Source organism: Harpia harpyja, chromosome 9, assembly GCF_026419915.1.
Source record: "Harpia harpyja isolate bHarHar1 chromosome 9, bHarHar1 primary haplotype, whole genome shotgun sequence".
NCBI lineage: Eukaryota > Metazoa > Chordata > Aves > Accipitriformes > Accipitridae > Harpia > Harpia harpyja.
The window spans coordinates 30,649,151-30,666,049 of record NC_068948.1 but is presented as its reverse complement, the minus strand read 5'-3'; the positions used below and the strand labels follow the sequence as shown (position 1 = coordinate 30,666,049).

Here is a 16,899-nt window from a genome sequence, read left to right as displayed (position 1 = left end):
GGTTGTTTAACTGGAATCAAATAGTAATATAGTGCCTTGCACTTTTCACAAGTAACTAGAAGTTGTCATGCCTGCTGGATTTTGGGGGGGGTGGGGGGTGGTGTGTGTAAGAAGAGACTCCAAAAGGCTCAGCTTTAAGTATTTACTTTGAGACTTATCCCAGATGGTCTTCCTCAACAGCAGAACTAGAATATGAAGAAATAACAGGAAAGCAAGCTAAAGAGCTGTCAGTCCTGACCAGGTAGCCCCTGCAACTTATTCTGCACCCACTTTTCAGTAGGACTGCCAAGCATCTTATAGACAGTGGCAACCAGAAGACACAACAGTTGGCAATGCTTCTGTGGTTTGGAGTCTGGAAAAACAGGAGAATAAAATGACAATGATTCAACCTGTATCCAGGAGTCTCAAACTTAAGCATGAGTGTAACCAGCCAGTTACAATCACAATGGTATCAAGAAATTAGTAATAGGAAGAGCATTGGACTGCTCTTTAGCAGAACTGTAAAGAATTTACCCTGCCTTCCTTCTTCACTTACGTATCACGTATTAGATTCTCTTCTTACAAAAACTGCTTATTAGTCACCAGACTAAGGAAGCACATGGCTGTCCTCAGCAACATGCTTCCCCACACCAGCTGGCTCCTCTACCCATGTCAGTTTGACATGGGTAGAGGCAGCTGCCATCATTAACTTCCCAGGGAGAGCTCTTCCACTTTGCTGGAGACCAGATGACAGTCTGGTTCACATTCATTCCCTGGGTGCCAATCACAGTAACATTTGTCAGCCTTTCAGACTGCCCTGAAAGGTTGACACCAAAGCTCCAGTGAATTTCACCTCCTGAGCCAAAGGGCTGGTTATGGCCTCCAGCCTAACCCCTGTGCAAGGCAGGCCAGAATCACCTGCCAAAGCACCATGACACTTTGCTCAGCTCCCACACTCCTTCTAGAAAAATACTTTTGATGCAAAGTCACCAAGCACAGAAGAACAAGCCACATCCCTACAGAACTTGTTCAAATACTTCTTTATGGCTAAAACTGTACATTTCTCTATTTGAAATGAAACTTTCAGCCATGAGCCCTTGTTCTGCCTTATCTCAGGAAAACAGTTAGGTGGCAAGTGACTTCACAACACAAACTCTTCAGCATCCAAGCATACAGCAGGACTTTCACATCTGGAGCCTTTTTTGTGGAGTCAGCAGAAGTGCCAAACACCAAGATGGGAGTCATAAGCACAACTGCCTTCAGCCCAAAATAGCTTCTGTTCACAAGGTCACTCCATATAATCCTGTCAGCTCTGCCCAACTGTAAGTAAAGAATCATGCATGATGCTATAGTCTGACACTGCAACCAAAACATCCTAGTAGGTGAGATCCCTGCTAGTGGGTAACTGCTCCAACAAGGATCACACCTTGCAATCCAACTGTCAATTCTCGCTTGTTTGATCATGTCATGGCAGGAGAGAACATGAATGGAAAGAAGGGAGTAACTCCCTGCTTATGACAAGCTGCATTACACTGGGCACCCAAGGAACCTGCAAAGACTATGCACTACCCGTGTTCCCCGAGAAACCACTGACAACCTGCATTGGGTTGATCCTGGCCAGCAGCTAAGTACAACACAGACACTCACCCACTCACCCCACGAGTGGGACAGGAGAGAGAAGAGCAAAGGCAAGAAGACTCATAGGTCAAGATAAAAATAGTTTAATAAGCAAAGGAAAGAGAAAGAAAACAAAAAACGAGTGATGCAAAGGCAATCACTCACCACCTCCCACAAGCCAACCGATGCCCAGCCAGTCTCTGAGCAATGGCTACCTTCCCCAAAAAAGCCCTCCCCTCAGTTTCCATTGCCGAGCATGATGTCATATGGCATGGAACATCCCTTCAGTCAATTTGGGTCAGCTGTGTCCCCTCCCAGCCCCCAGTCCACCCCAGGGGCAAAGCAAGAAACAGAGAAGGCCTTGATGCTGCACAAGCACTGTTTAGCAGTAGCCAAAACATTGGTGTGTTACCAACACTGTTCTGATCACAAATCCAAAATAGCACCATATTCCATCAGAGCCAAACCCAGCACACAGCCCTATGCCAAACCGACACAACCACACTAACTATCCTCCTCAGCGCGTAGCTCACCTATGAACTACAGCATGAATGCTGTGTTTTTCGTGACATACATCAAAAAACAAACAAAAAACCCAGACACCCAGTTAGTTTACTTGTGCCAACTATCATCTCTGTAGATCATTTAGCATGTGAACGGCTTTACCATCAGCCTTACTACTTGGTATTTGTGCAGTTAAGTACAGTCAAACACGGGCAGTGAACTTACATGCTACTGAGCACATCAGAGCACAAAGTGTAAGCTTCAAAAGCCACCCCTTTGGGATGAAACAGAAGTCCAGAACAACTGCGGCTTTGGGGAACTTTACATCTCTCTCACTGAGTGCCTGTGCAAAATATTAAGTCTTTCCCTACATTTCTTTACCTGCCAAAACATAGGTCTATTCATTCTAACCACTGTACACATCCATGTCCAAAACAACAGACCTCCAAACTTTGGGGAGAAAGGACTTCATAGGACACAGGCTGCAGAGGACAGTAACTGGGCCGCTGGAGCACCTCCTTACTAATTATCCCAGAGTGTGCATTTTCTATGTAATCAAGGAAGAAACCATGTCAGACTTCAGCAAAGCTGTCTTCAGCAGCTTATGGAATACTTCTCTAAGCCATGATGCAATTAACTGCCAAGAAAGTGCTGAGGCAGGCAGAATTAGGAAGCTATAACAAATCAAGTATATAATACTACACCATCTACATTTAAAACAGCTGAGTTGCTTATAACTCACAAGTGCTGTAGCATGTTTACTATTTTATTTCATAAGATCTAGATGTCTTATTCCCCGAGCAGGACAAATGAAACAATCCAGCTTCAAAGCCAAAATGGGAAAAGACTCAAAAAAGGCACAGCTCTCCAGAGCTTCCTGACCTAGGTGGTAATACTTGCCATCCTGAACGCCCAGCACATCCCCAAAGTCATTGGGAAAATTCACAACTGCTAAAGAATCATGATTACCCCAGAAGTTCTTGATTAGCTTGTAGGAAATTTGAGTAATGTACAATATGGAGATCACCAGGTTCAGAAAACACTTTCGCATAAAAACAAGGGTGCAAGGGCTTCAACATTCTTGATGCAATATCCAGTCAGCTGGGAGAGAGAGAAAAGCGTCAGTGCTTAAATTGTTAAAAAAGGATTGAAATCTTGTCTATTTCCTCAGCATTGAAACAGATACCAAACAGTATACAACAATCAAAACAGTAACTACTCTTGAAATTAATTTACAGTGTGAATAGTCTATCCCTTCTTGCCTTAACTCTCTAAATTATAATTGTGAGAATGTTATGCTCCCCAAGTTTGTGTATCATCCCATAACAGAACATCAAGTGAGCTCTTTTGAATTATTAAACTGTACAAAATTTCCATTATCCTAAAAGTCTCACAAGACACTAGCTTTTTAAAAAGTGGGGCAGGGGAGGGGGGGACAGGGTGGAGGGAAAACAGACGTTTCTATAGACTCAGAAGACTTCTGTAGGAGTCTATTTAAAAACAAAACAAAACGAAAAACCCAAACAAACACAACACCCCCCCCCTCCCCCGCTTCTTTCTTAAAAGACAGTAAAGGCAAGGTATGACAAGGCCCTAAGCTTAATCTACAATGTCAGAAAAAGAACATATACTATTCAACACTAATGTCTTCAGCAGTCCTGGCATAAAAATAGTAGGGCAGACCCAGATTCAACAGCTATCGAAGATGATGGGAATTTCTCTGCTAAGTCGGATGAGTTTTAGATTGGACCACTGGGCTCAAATTGCTGCGACTAATTACTCAGAAGATGATGCCAATTAGCAAGGAAAGCAACACACAGACCCCACAAAATGGTTTTAATTTCCACCAGCTACACAAAGCACAGAATAAATGTTTAAGAAAAAAAATATAAAAGTGACACCTGTAACTCAAAAAACTCATCATCATACAACCAGCTGCATTAAGACGTGTGACACACTGTGACCCAACGCTGAAAGATTTTGCTAATTCTAATAGCTGGCCTTACCAACCTTCACTATGACAGAAAAAAGCATGACAGAAAGAAGTGCTGGACCTCCTCCCCAACACTGCAGAGCACGTCATGCTGTTTTTAACAGTGGAACGCTGCAGATTTCAAAGTATCAGGTACTCATTCAGAGTCATCAGAGCTGAAGCACAGCTGGGGCTTATGCCCCTATGGCAAATTTCTCTCTTTAATGTAACTTTGATACCAAGATGTGTTAAATCTTTGATTTTATTGGCAGATGCTAACTGTATTTGCCTAACCTCTGAGGCCTGCTGATTGACAGTGTTAATGCACTTTTTAATGGATGAAAAGGGAAATTACAGCTTTTGGCTCACTTTCAAGCACATTTCTTCACTGCAAAATACCCTATAGCTCAATCTGCTTTTCATACAACCTAAGAAATCTATTCTTTACTGTGTTGTAGTAATTGGTGGCATACTGAAGAAAACAGAAGCTGGATAGGAATACTTACTGAGGGAGCTACTTTACTTCCTGAAAGGAAGGTATTTTCTTCCTTTCTTTAATTTGACCTGCATTGATCTGATCTCAGAAAATCCCTGATGGCAGTTAAATATTACTTCAAAATAATTTCTCAGCTCTTTCTACATCAAACAAGGTTTACCCCCAGACTTTTCAAGAAGAGCAGCTATGCTAACAAGAAGCTAGTGGTCCACGTGTCAGAGGTAATTTGCATGGACTGCTGTCCAAAATTAATACCTCTGAGGGCGGAGAGTATTCTTACACATGAAGGAAACTGTTCATACAATCATAGAATGGTTTGGGTTGGAAGGGACCTTAAAGATCATCTAGTTGCAACCCCCCAGCCATGGGCAGGGACACCTTCCACTAGACCAGGTTGCTCAAAGCCCCATCCAACCTGCCCTTGAACACTTCCAGGGATGGGGCATCCACAACCTCTCTGGGCAACCTGTTCCAGTGAAGAACTTCTTCCTTACAGCTAATCTAAATCTACCCTCTTTCAGTTTAAAGCCATTACCCCTTGTCCTATCACTACATGCCCTTGTAAAAAGTCCCTTCCTATAGGCCCCCTTTAAGTACTGGAAGGCTGCTCTAAGGTCTCCCCAGAACCTTCTCTTCTCCAGGCTGAACAACCCCAGCTCTCTCAGCCTGTCTTCATCCCCTGATCATCTTTGTGGCCCTCCTCTGGACCAGCTTGCTCAGGTCAACGTCCTTCTTATGCTGGGGGCCCCAGAGCTGGACGCAGTACTGCAGGTGGGGTCTCATGAGAGGAGTAGAGGGGGAGAATCACCTCCCTTGACCTGCTGGCTGTGCTTCTCTTGATGCAGCCCTGTTCTTTGTTTAAATGCAACAGCAACAAAAAACCCACAGCTGATGAGCCTCACCCTCACAATGGAGATTCAGCTGAAAGGAGAATGACTGTGACTTCTCCAATACAACTCCTGCTGCACACTCTTCAGCTGCTTTCTGCCCCACTGGTTTATTAATAGTGCAATACTGCATAAGGCACAACAAAAAACGGCCCTGTTACTCCTAGCACTGAACATACACACAAAGCAGTAGTAGACATACATCACTTGTGGCTTAAGGAGAGAAAACACCCAGGACACAGGGAAGATCAGAATATAGAAGCAGAACAGTGTCATGGTCAAGAACTGCATCCCAGTAAGACTTTCTTCAGTGGCAAGAAGTAAACTGCCATTAAGTAAAAGTGTATCAGTTAAAATGGATGAAAAGTAGACAGGAAAAGACTGTCCAATCTCTAAGGAAAAGCTCTGCTTTGGTCAACCCTTTCCCAGGGGGGCTAGAGGTTGTGTGACCCCATCTACCAAGCTTCTGTGAGATCAGGCTGCCAGGTAGGGTCCACAGAACATACAAGGCCAACTAGACGAAGTTGGGCAACACGGCAAAAGACCACAGCACAAATCTGCCTTACGCAGTCTTCTACAATCTAAGCATAAAACAGGGACTACAGGTGGTGCACCCTGCCCAGCAGAGCTTTCACAACTAGGCCTGTACAATGCAGGTGTAGACACTGCAACCTGCCTGCAGGTCCCAACCACATACCTCCTCTGGAAATTTCCAATTCACCTTCTCCATCTGTGTGCCTTTATTTCATAAAACTGTAGAACAACTCGGGTTGGAAGAGACCTAACAAGGTCATCTAATTCACTTCCCCTTTATCCATTAGCCTCAAGCTACTTCTTTCTTCATTCATGTACTCAGGTCCAGCTGAGACATATCCATGGTACAATGCTGAAATGATTAGGGGGGGCAGGAGGGGAGGCATAAGAACAAAATAACCAATTGAAAATGCAGAAAGTTCTGTAAACAACCTAGGACCCTACCTTTGCTGTATATGCAACTACCTCTGCTACAAGCAGTTTGATTATCACATCAGCAATTACAGAAAATACCAAGATGCAGTCTATGTCCAGATTGTTCAAGCTACCCTCAATTTCCAATGGATATAAATCTATAAGCAAACAAAACTGTTCAAAAATCCAGCCAGATTTTTCTAGTACCCAAGCACATTCAGACAGAACAATCTTAAAGCCTCTCCCTAAGAGAGCAAGGAATTTCTCTGACAAACATAATTTTTACAGACATCCACAGCAAACTGGGACACGTCCCCACGTCCCTTTTGGAGACGGCAAGGAATTTCCTATAATACATTTAAGTGATTCTGCTGAAGAAATAGATTAAACTTTAACAGAACCTCATAAAATGAGAAGTCTGGTACAAAAGATTCTCCCTCCTTTTCTACTGGCTGATATGCAAAGCTCCATCAGCCCCACGTGGGCTGAGTTTTGTTGCTAGCCTCTGCTCTGGTCACAGCTCATGCTGTCATTATCAGGACTCTTGAGGTGGGGAAGAAGGCATTGAACCTTCTTGTTAACATGTCTGGAAGCCTATCAGTCATCCTTTAGTCTACAAAAAGCTATTTGCTGTTTCGTGTCCCTGATATAGTCCTGAGGTCTGAGCCTAATTATGAATCTCATTTTACTCTATGAATGTCAACCATGATGGCAACTGTTGTCTACAGCATCCATTTTATAGCAAGAGCCTGTCACCTTACGCAGGCCTAGAAGCCTGTGACAGGGTAAAGAGGACCATTAGCAGAAAAAGAGCCCAATCTAATTCAACAATAGCTGGATGTAACAGTGGCCATTTATTTTGCAAAACTTCCTATCTAGAAGATAATAGCAAGAACAGAGGCAGAGTTTTAAAAGAAAACTGCTTTTCTAAACACAGAACCAATTTGGTTATGAGAGGTCTGGCTGGCTGTCCGCGGGACTCCGATCAACCAAAGCTTACCAGCATGATAAGATTGTAACAATGGAAGCTGTGTTCCAAAGCCTGTTGCTTTTCAAAGTCCTGTAACTCTAGTGTCTGTTATGGTAAGACTTTGTGGCTTTGTCTTCGTAGCTAAGAAAGTCCCCACTGTGCCAAAACTCCTGGCTTTACGGCCCCTTGGTACTTCACAGGTGTAATTAGGAAACCAGAACTCCCACTGCCAGGAGGGCACCAGGGACATGCCAAGAAACTAGCAAGTCTGGGGAGAGAAGACCCTGTGGTATGCATTCCACCTTGCAGCAGACTGGCCATGGGTTTTCTCTGCCCCAATATGCCAGGTATGGGTCTGCATCTGAGCAAAAGCTAAAATTCAGAACCCAGAAATTAATGAAAGGGCTCTCCAACTATAACAGATTAACATTTCTATGGAAAATGGGATGATGCTAAGTCATAACAGTCTCTGTAAAGTCCTAATTAACATGAATAACACAGCTGGATATTTTATGTATCAGCCTTCTAAGTCTCTCCTTCCTGCCACTTAAGAGTAAAAATAGTAGAATGTTTTACAGAGGTTAATTCATGGCTGCTTAGGTGTGATTCCACTTTAAGGCAGAATTGCGAGCCCCTTGCAGTCATCCACATGGGAGGCCTATGGATAGTCTGCCTTAGTGGTGTTTGCTGAAGGAAGTTACAAGACAGCAGGTTTGTCAGGGAAATGTGGATACTTGGCAGAGTATCAGTGGAATTACCTTTCCTTCCATTCCAGACTTGGGTTTCAAGGTAGATGAGCTGATATCATCACCTGGCAGGTTACAAGATAATCATAACAGAAAAGACAATAATAATGACAAGGTAAAAAAAAAAACCACAAAAAATTCTGAAAGAAAAACAGCATAGTTTACCATGAGATCAGACAGTTGTTTTATCACTCTGATGGCAGTTTAGTTCAAAATATATTTTGACATGCTACAAATACATAGCATCTGAATTAATTTGAGGAGGCAGCAGCTCCCAGAACTGCATATTTTTATTTGGGTCCTGGACCAGCAGAGCTGCCTGAGAGAAACTCCTCAACCTACAAGCCCCGCGCAGCTCACTTACCTCCCAGGGCTGCTCAGCCACTTTTACACCACAGAACCCAGGCTGAAAAGCCTGCCTCCTCCAAGCAAGACGTGTGCCCAGAGGTGCGGCAGATACAGACCTCTACCCAAGCAAGACCCAAGGCAGACTGGCATTCAGCCACGCCGAGTATCCCTGCACTTGAGCCTCCCCTACAGCAGCGCAGCAAAGACTCTTCCTCTGCCTGCCGGGAGCCAGCCTAAGTCTGCACTGGCTACTACTGAGCTGAACACAAGCTGGTTTGTGTCTGGGTGTCTCTGCCTTAACATCTTCAGCTGACCAGGGAGATGTAAACAGCCCGTTTGGACCCAACACTGCAACCCAAGGTACCCAGCCTCCCCAGAGCCCAGTGGGAGACACCCACCTACTTCTTCAGGCATCAGCTCCAGTTCAGCTAGATTCGCTAGTATAATAACCAACTGCTCTATTGTGTCAATAGCAGGCCAAACAACAGTTTGCGTCCCAGAGAGATTAAACCAATTTGTGCACTAACTGCAAGAAGTGCTTTTACAAACTATTTTCCACTAAAAGGACGGAAATTATTTGCAACTAAAGCCACAAAACTTCATTCCGATTCCAGAGTTTCAGACTAGACTATGCCATCAACATTCCCATCTCAGCTGTATAATTTTGTCCCAAAGCAGTATATATCAGGCAAGAAACTAAACAAGTCTAGATCTGGGTTATTAAAATAGCTTAAGTCACTGAATTCTTCATGCTCCCAGGAAAGGCATGTAGACATAGTTTGCAATAAGCTGTCACAATTAGGTTCATCTCACAATCCTCATTTACTCCATTCAATGTAGCAAGCTAATAAATAATAAAAATAAAATAAACAATAAGCAACTTTGACAGGAAGAGTCGCATTTCCATATAATGGAACAAAGAAAGTTTTGAAAACATGACTTACTACTTGTTGTCAAAAAAAAAAAAAAAAAAAAAAAGAAGAAGAATCCCAACACCAAAGCAACACCAAGGCTTGGTCCTCCAGCGGCACGGCACCACCAGAGCTGGCAGCCGCTTCTCCTGTGGGCTGGGCCAGGGCAGCAGAGCTCTGCTCCCCCCTTGGAGCATGGCGAGCTGCTGAGGGAGCTGAGCCCCTTAAAGCCAAACTCGCTCTCCATGGGTCAGCTCCCAGGCAGCCCAGCCACTGGAGCAGCTTGCAGCGTGAGCAGCAGTGCCAGCCCCAGGGCAAGGGGTGCTGCGCAGCCAAGGCGCAGGATCACAGCAGCGTTGTTCATTCCTTCATCTAGATCAGCTCAAGACACACAGCCTGGCCTTTGGGGAATGAATCTGAGCTATGCTGACAGCACAATCCGTACAGCTTCAATAAATATTCCAGGGCGAATGCTGCCACCATTTTTAACTGTGGCTAACCAAAGAGTAATGGTCTCAAAGATGATTCCGTCATCTGATGACGCAGTCAGGTATTTTATTATTTATAAAGCCCTGGTTTTCTCAGCACAGGAGAAAGCAATCAGAGAACATTTCCCTATTCATCACTCCAAACCTTTTTAAGCCAGCATCCCAGCAAAAAATCCCAGCCATCCTGGGCTTCTGCTGTTATCCTGCACTAGGCATTTCTCCAGCCTCGCTTTGGACCATCTTGTTCACCTCACGTAAGGAATCCTTTCCCACTCCTTCACATGTGCTCTCCTTCCCAAATACTCTATGGCTGAACCAGCCCATCCAACCTGTATCAATAAACTGTACAATTTCACTTTGTCTGTATTTTGTCAGATTTGTGTGCTTAGCTGTTCCTGTCAAACTGATATTCCAAGTTTCCAGCTAAATATACTTAGCAATACAAGCTGCTGCTGTTCTTACAAATTGACCCAGGAATCCCTACAACGAGGTCCATTAACCAGAGCAGGGGTGTTGCGGTTTAACCCTAACCAGCAACTAAGCACCACACTGCTGCTCACTTGCTCCTCCCCCCACGGTGGGATGGGGAGGAGAATCAGGAGGGGAGGGAAGTAAAACTTGTGGTTGACATAAGAACAGTTTTAATAATTGAAATAATAATAATAATTGAAGAATAATAACAGTAATAGTAATAATAATATGAAAAGGAAGATAACAATGAGAGCTAAAACCCAAGAAAGACAAGTGATACACAATGCAATTGCTCACCACTCGCTGACCAATGCCCAGTCAGTCCCCAAGCAGCGATCCACCCCTCCCGGCCAACTACCCCAGTTCATATAACTGAGCATGACGTCCTATGGTACGGAATATCCCTTTGGCTAGTTTGGGTCAGCTGTCCTGGATATGTCCCTGCCAGCTTCTTGTGCACCTCCGCACTGGCAGAGCATGAGAAACTGAAAAATCCTTGACTTAGAATAAGCACTAGTTAGCAACAACTAAAACATGAGTGTGTTATCAACATATTCTCACACTAAATCCAAAATACAGCACTGTACCAGCTACTAGGAAGAAAACTTAACTCTGTCCCAGCCAAAACCAGGACAAGGGGATAAACTTCTGCTTAAATAAAGTAGCACAGAGAAGAATATTACAAATACACTGAAAAGCGCTAATTTCATTTGGCAGCTGAGGACTCCATTTTTTCCACGTAACATTGAGAAGTGACATTCAAACTTGTCAGAAAGACTCTAAATCATTAAATTCTTTTCCAGTGTTCAATTCAAATACAGAAATCTGATCAAGATATACAAATACAGCAAGATAACAAACCATGCAGAGCGGTGTCTACGAAGCAAATTTGACACAAGTTTGGCTCTCTACAAAAGAGGACAGAGACATCAGCCTTTATGTAAATGGAAGCTCTGTAACGCAGTGCCAGGCAAGGACTGTCAGCCTTGCTGAGAGGCAGGCTGCATGTATTTGAGCACAGCACCATGCTGATTACATCTGAATGACATCTAATTTTGCAAGCAGGCAGAGAGATTTCACATCCTCTCCAAGCAGGGGAAGAACAGGTTGCACTGACCTAGAAAGACTGACTGGTCACACCCACTTCCTTGCTCCATTTGTTTACTTTGTTACGATCTTCTCCAGTTTGCCCTGCATTGAAAAGGCTTCTTACACACACAGCACACAAACCGCACTTTGACATCCACGATTACCAGAACACACATGTACAATGTGTACGTCTTGCACCTTTGCTATAAGTAATAAGTTCTTACCTTTGCTGAGTATCACATCCTCTGCTTTCACCTTCACCCACATAAAACTTTCTTCTTGTGCTTCTGTATGCTTATTTTTAACCTCTTTTGTGAGCTCTTGAAATAACAGACCCAGCTTAAGACCAGCTTTGTGCATGTTGTTGATTTTTCTTCTAAACCAAACTAAGTTTAGTAGAAATTCAAACAGATGAGCAGGATTAAAGGGGTGATTTTAGATATACCAGAAGGTTACAAAGCCCATTCACAGTAATGAAGGAAGATTGCATTAATCTCCTAAAAGGATTCAAATGCTGCAACTAGAGCAATTCCATTTCTTAACGGGAACAAATTAAGACAATTTCCCTTGCAGAAATTTCCATAATTACAAGTAATTATCTTCTAGTCTGAAATTCTCCAGTACAGCACTTACTGCAAAGAGTATTCCTATCAAATGCTCCATTTAGGAAATACAGGAGGAATTGTTTCTTGTGAATTGTATGTTATCACGTTCATTAACCCACAGTTCTGCTTTGCCAGAATATGCATCTATCTTTGATAATAACAAGAATCACCAATCCCTATCTGATGACCCTATCATTAGGTTATTATGAAAGCCTAAAAGATACAGGCTTTTAAAAGTGCATGCAGAAAAGAGGAGGAATAAACCACATCCACAGATTAAGTCAAAGGAAGATCACTTATTATACTGCATTGGACAATGCAGTTCTTTTCTGCTGAGTAAATCAAAGGTTCAAAGACAGCATTTTGATGCGCATTCTTTTCGGGCAATAAGGACAAGTATGGCAACAGCTGCTGCAGTATTTGTAAAAACTGTATAAACTCAAACAAAATACCAGAGGTTACAAGAAACTAAGCTTTGTATTTGTTGTTCTTGTGCATCAGAAAAACGTACTGTCGGTTATTCACTATTTTTCATAAGCAAATATGTTCAATCCCACATATCTTGTCACCAGTCATGGGAACAGTCTGCTGGACTGCTGCTGCCTCTGCACATCTCTGTTGCCATATAATATCCCTGTATGTATTTTACTCCTAATCCTATGCTGCTGGGACACAGACTGGGGTTCCAGCAGTACAGCAAAATGGAGCCTGCTCTAAGCCCATGACAAGAGGTAGTGTTCACTAAACTTCTGCAGTACCTGAAAAATCAGAGATGGATTGAGCTTGCTTATAGCATAGCATCTTCCAAGCATTTTAGAACATTGGTTTTCAAACAAAGGTTATTAGAGCTCATGCTCTACCCACCAGTTAAATAGTATTATGGAAGGGCTGATCTTTACCACATTGAAAGACCCTAAATATTCACAGACGGGTGGAAGTCAGTAATCCATACAGCAGAAGACCCTGGAACACAAGTATGAGAGATGACAAAAGGCAACAGCAATCTGATAGCAAAGGAAAAAATGATAATGTGTTTGGGGGCTGTCCCCTCAAAAATTGCTGGGTCTTTACTGTGTTCACAGTATGGAAAGAGAGTTTGCAAAACCAAGCAGGTATCACATATCTTATTACACCTATGAGACTGAAAGTCTGTCAAGATAAGAGAAACTTTATCATATATTAGAAGCTTTGAATAATACACTGTAGTTACAAATTGCACGTTACATCCCATCAGAATGTGTGGGGTACAAGGCAAGACTGATCAGGACTTCACAGTTTTTCTACCGGGTCTGGAAATACGGAGATCAGCAGAGACACCACACTAAGCCCTGTTCCTGCCTAGCCAGCTTTTGTCTCAGGGATGTACCCTCATACTCTCCTCTCCTGTTCAAAATGGAGATTACTGATACCTGTCACGGCTCATCCACATACCACACCACAAAAGAACAACACTTACATGAATCGAGAACAAAACAACAAATCAATTGCTGAATATTAATTTTTTTGTTTTGAAATTCTGTGCTCTTTCAGAAGTCTCATTTACTACTGCACAAACCACTTCACCAACAGAATAGAGCACTGGCAAGCTCTCTCCCTCTCACCCATCCTCCACTGAAGCATCCAGGACCCACAGCATAATCACTGCTGAACAAAGGGTATATTCAGGCAACACAGGCTACTAAATGGTATAAATGAACAAAAATGTAAACTTAAGCAGCGATAACTTTGCTAGTAATGTGTTGAAGTTAGATATAACCTTGTTCCAATATTTGACAACCTTCATGGTAAAACATTTCCTGCTTGTACCTAGTCAGAATTTCCTATATTCAGAGCTGCATCCATTGCCTCTCATCTGCCTCTTCCACCTCCGAGGAGAGACTCTCAATTTCCTCTACACCCCCCTCGTTAGGTGCCTCCTCCTGCTCATACAACAGAAAGACCTCCTCTTAGCCTTTTCTTCTCAAGGCTTTCTCCTTCAAAACTACAAACAAACAAAAAAACAATGAAACAAAAAAAATCCACCCCAAGGCCACAACCTTCAGAAGTCTTCAGCAAGCAGGCCTCTTGCAGTCAAAGCTTGTAAAGGTTTGGAGATAACATTTACCCTGAGAAGTCCAAAAAGCAAAGCCCTGTGATGGGCAGCCTACGCTCAGCCACAGACCCTACACCTCCTCAGACCTGACAGCTTTGGAAGAAGCTTCTTCATTCCAGGTCACTGTTAGAGGAAAGCAGGACAGCGCTCTACCACTCTGCAGAAAGATGGATTACCAGCTCAGATTGCTATGAATTCAGGCATAACATCATTCCAGAGCCAAGTACTGTATGGCCTTAAATGGAAAAGATCTACAATATTTAACAGGTCAGGAATACTATCCATTTTTGTTTATTTAGGCATGTAAGAGGGTAGATTTAGATTTTAAAAGCCTCTTAAGAAATATAAGATAGGAAAGCTTACCGTGAATGCTTTTAAGCACCATCTGGTAACTGCCAGTTATAAAACTGGGAGGAAGAAGCGGGGGAGGGGGGGGGGGGGGGGGGGTGGTGTAAAAAAAATATAAAAAAACCCAAACAATTTGCTTATTTTCACCTAGTATGAGCAGAATTCTGAAAAACAGATTTGATTTTCCAGCTTGCAAAAATCAGAGAGCACTTAACCACATTGGTAAATCCTGATGCAACAGATCCCACTACTGCCCGTAACCTACTAATCTGTAGAGAAAGGAACCCAAGGGTCAACTAAGCTCATGCTCCTTTGCAGAAATTATCATTGTCTTGCAAGTATTTCTCAGTCCTTTTCTGTTCTGTAGCACAACTCATTTCAGCCCGCAACACAGAGGCAAAAGGTTACTTTTACACAAGCAGTCCGCCTGGGAATCAGCCCATTCAGTTCCCTATGGAAAAGAACTCTACAACCTGCGACATTTTACAAGTGATACAATACAGATTGCATTCACCATATTTTCCCAGCAGTGCTTCTGCATGATAGGCCACGCAAGCACCATTACTGGCAAGAATAAGGTCACAAAAAAGATATTCCATTGTTTCTAATGAAATTAATAGACTGTCTCATGAACCCAAATACCTTGTATTCGGACACCACTTCAATGGTTCCTCTCCATCCATGCAGAAGTGGACATGTATGCCCAGATTAAGTAGCAGCATGGATAGATGAAGCCATGAAGTGTGGCGCACAGTCACAGGCTAAAAGGAAATCTAAAAAAAAGAAGAAGGAAAAAAAAAAAAAGTCTGAGCTTTTGGATCCTACTGTTACGCTTTTTAAAAACAACAGTGACCAAGATAAAATGCACTGTTACAGTCTTGAGCATGTATTTAAAATCCTAACAGAGGACTTAGAGGTATCATAATCCTATAGATCCAGGCTTCAAAAAACCAATGCCCGTCTCAAAGACAGTAAGTTATGGCAGAAATAAAATGAGATTTGCATGAATTTACTAAGACCCTATTTTTTTCTGTACTGCAGGAAAACTGAAAAAGCTATTTGTTTATAGAGGAGTTAGTATATATGAATGAATCCTCTTACTGAAATGCTCTTGGTAAATATACATATACATAACTTTTCCGTCCATCCAAAGGGCTATTGTGGTTCATTGTGTTGTTATTAATGATTTATTGAATCCCTCATGAAATCTGCACCTGACAGTCAGTGATTTCAGGTTTTGCCCAGCATTTAGTCATCATAACTAAGTAGCAAATGACTCCTATGTGCAATTTTTTTTTTAGTATCTAAAACAGTTTCTGTTATCAGGCTTCTTGAGCATGCAAAATTTACCACATTGCTCCTGCATAACAATCAAGCTACATTCAATAAACTTGAAGCGCCACTTTTTTCAACTTGCTGGCTTTAGTAATTTTGAAGGAGTACTCTCTCACCTGAACTCCAGTATCCCACTGTGCGATCACAAGTATAATGGCTTTTTTTATTATTTTTATTCACAGATAAAAGAATATGCATTATGTGATGGGTTAACCCTGGCCGGATGCCAGGTGTCCACCAGAGCCGTTCTATCACTCCCCCTCCTTCTCAGCTGGACAGGGGAGAGAAAATATAACAAAGAGCTTGTGGGTCGAGATAAGGATAGGAGAGATCACTCACCAATTACCGTCACGGGCAAAACAGACTCAGTTTGGGGAAAATTAACTTGATTTATTGTAAATCAACCGGAGTAGGGTAATGAGAAATAAAACCAAATCTCACAACACCTTCCCTCCACCCCTCCCTTCTTCCCGGGCACAGCTTCACTCCCGGATTCTCCACCAACCCCCCAGCGGCACAGGGGGACGGGGATGGGGTTTACGGTCAGTTCATCACATGTTATTTTCTGCCGCTTCATCCTCCTCAGGGGGAGGACTCATCACACTCTTCCCCTGCTCCAGCGTGGGGTCGCACCCACAGGAGACAGTCCTCCACAAACTTCTCCAACGTGGGTCCTTCCCACGGGCTGCAGTTCTTCACAAACTGCTCCAGCATGGGTCCTTTCCACGGTGTGCAGTCCTTCAGGCAGACTGCTCCAGCGTGGGCCCCCCACGGGGTCACAAGTCCTGCCAGAAAACCTGCTCCAGCGTGGGCTCCTCTCTCCACAGATCCGCAGGTCCTGCCAGGAGCCCGCTCCAGCGTGGGGTTCCCACGGGGTCACAGCCTCCTTCGGGAACCCACCTGCTCCGGCGTGGGGTCCTCCACGGGCTGCAGGTGGATATCTGCTCCACCATGGACCTCCATGGACTGCAGGGTGACAGCCTGCCTCACCATGGTCTTCACCACGGGCTGCAGGGGAATCTCTGCTCCGGTGCCTGGAGCACCTCCTCCCCCTCCTTCTTCACTGACCTTGGTGTCCGCAGGGTTGTTTCTC

The 16,899-nt window shown here is 43.4% G+C and overlaps 1 protein-coding gene across 5 annotated transcripts in view; it reads right to left on the bottom strand.

The window, feature by feature from the left end:
* The window catches only part of TTC28 (tetratricopeptide repeat domain 28), a 200,945-nt gene that overhangs the window by 112,475 nt on the left and 71,571 nt on the right, over nt 1-16,899 (bottom strand). The window contains exon 1 of one of the 5 annotated variants that reach the window (XM_052796824.1): nt 11,651-11,671. The exons of the other annotated variants lie outside the window; for them this stretch is intronic. The gene's annotated coding sequence lies outside the window, so the exon portion shown is untranslated. Of the gene's footprint in view, nt 1-11,650; nt 11,672-16,899 lie in introns of those variants that run through there. 5 annotated transcript variants of the gene reach the window in all.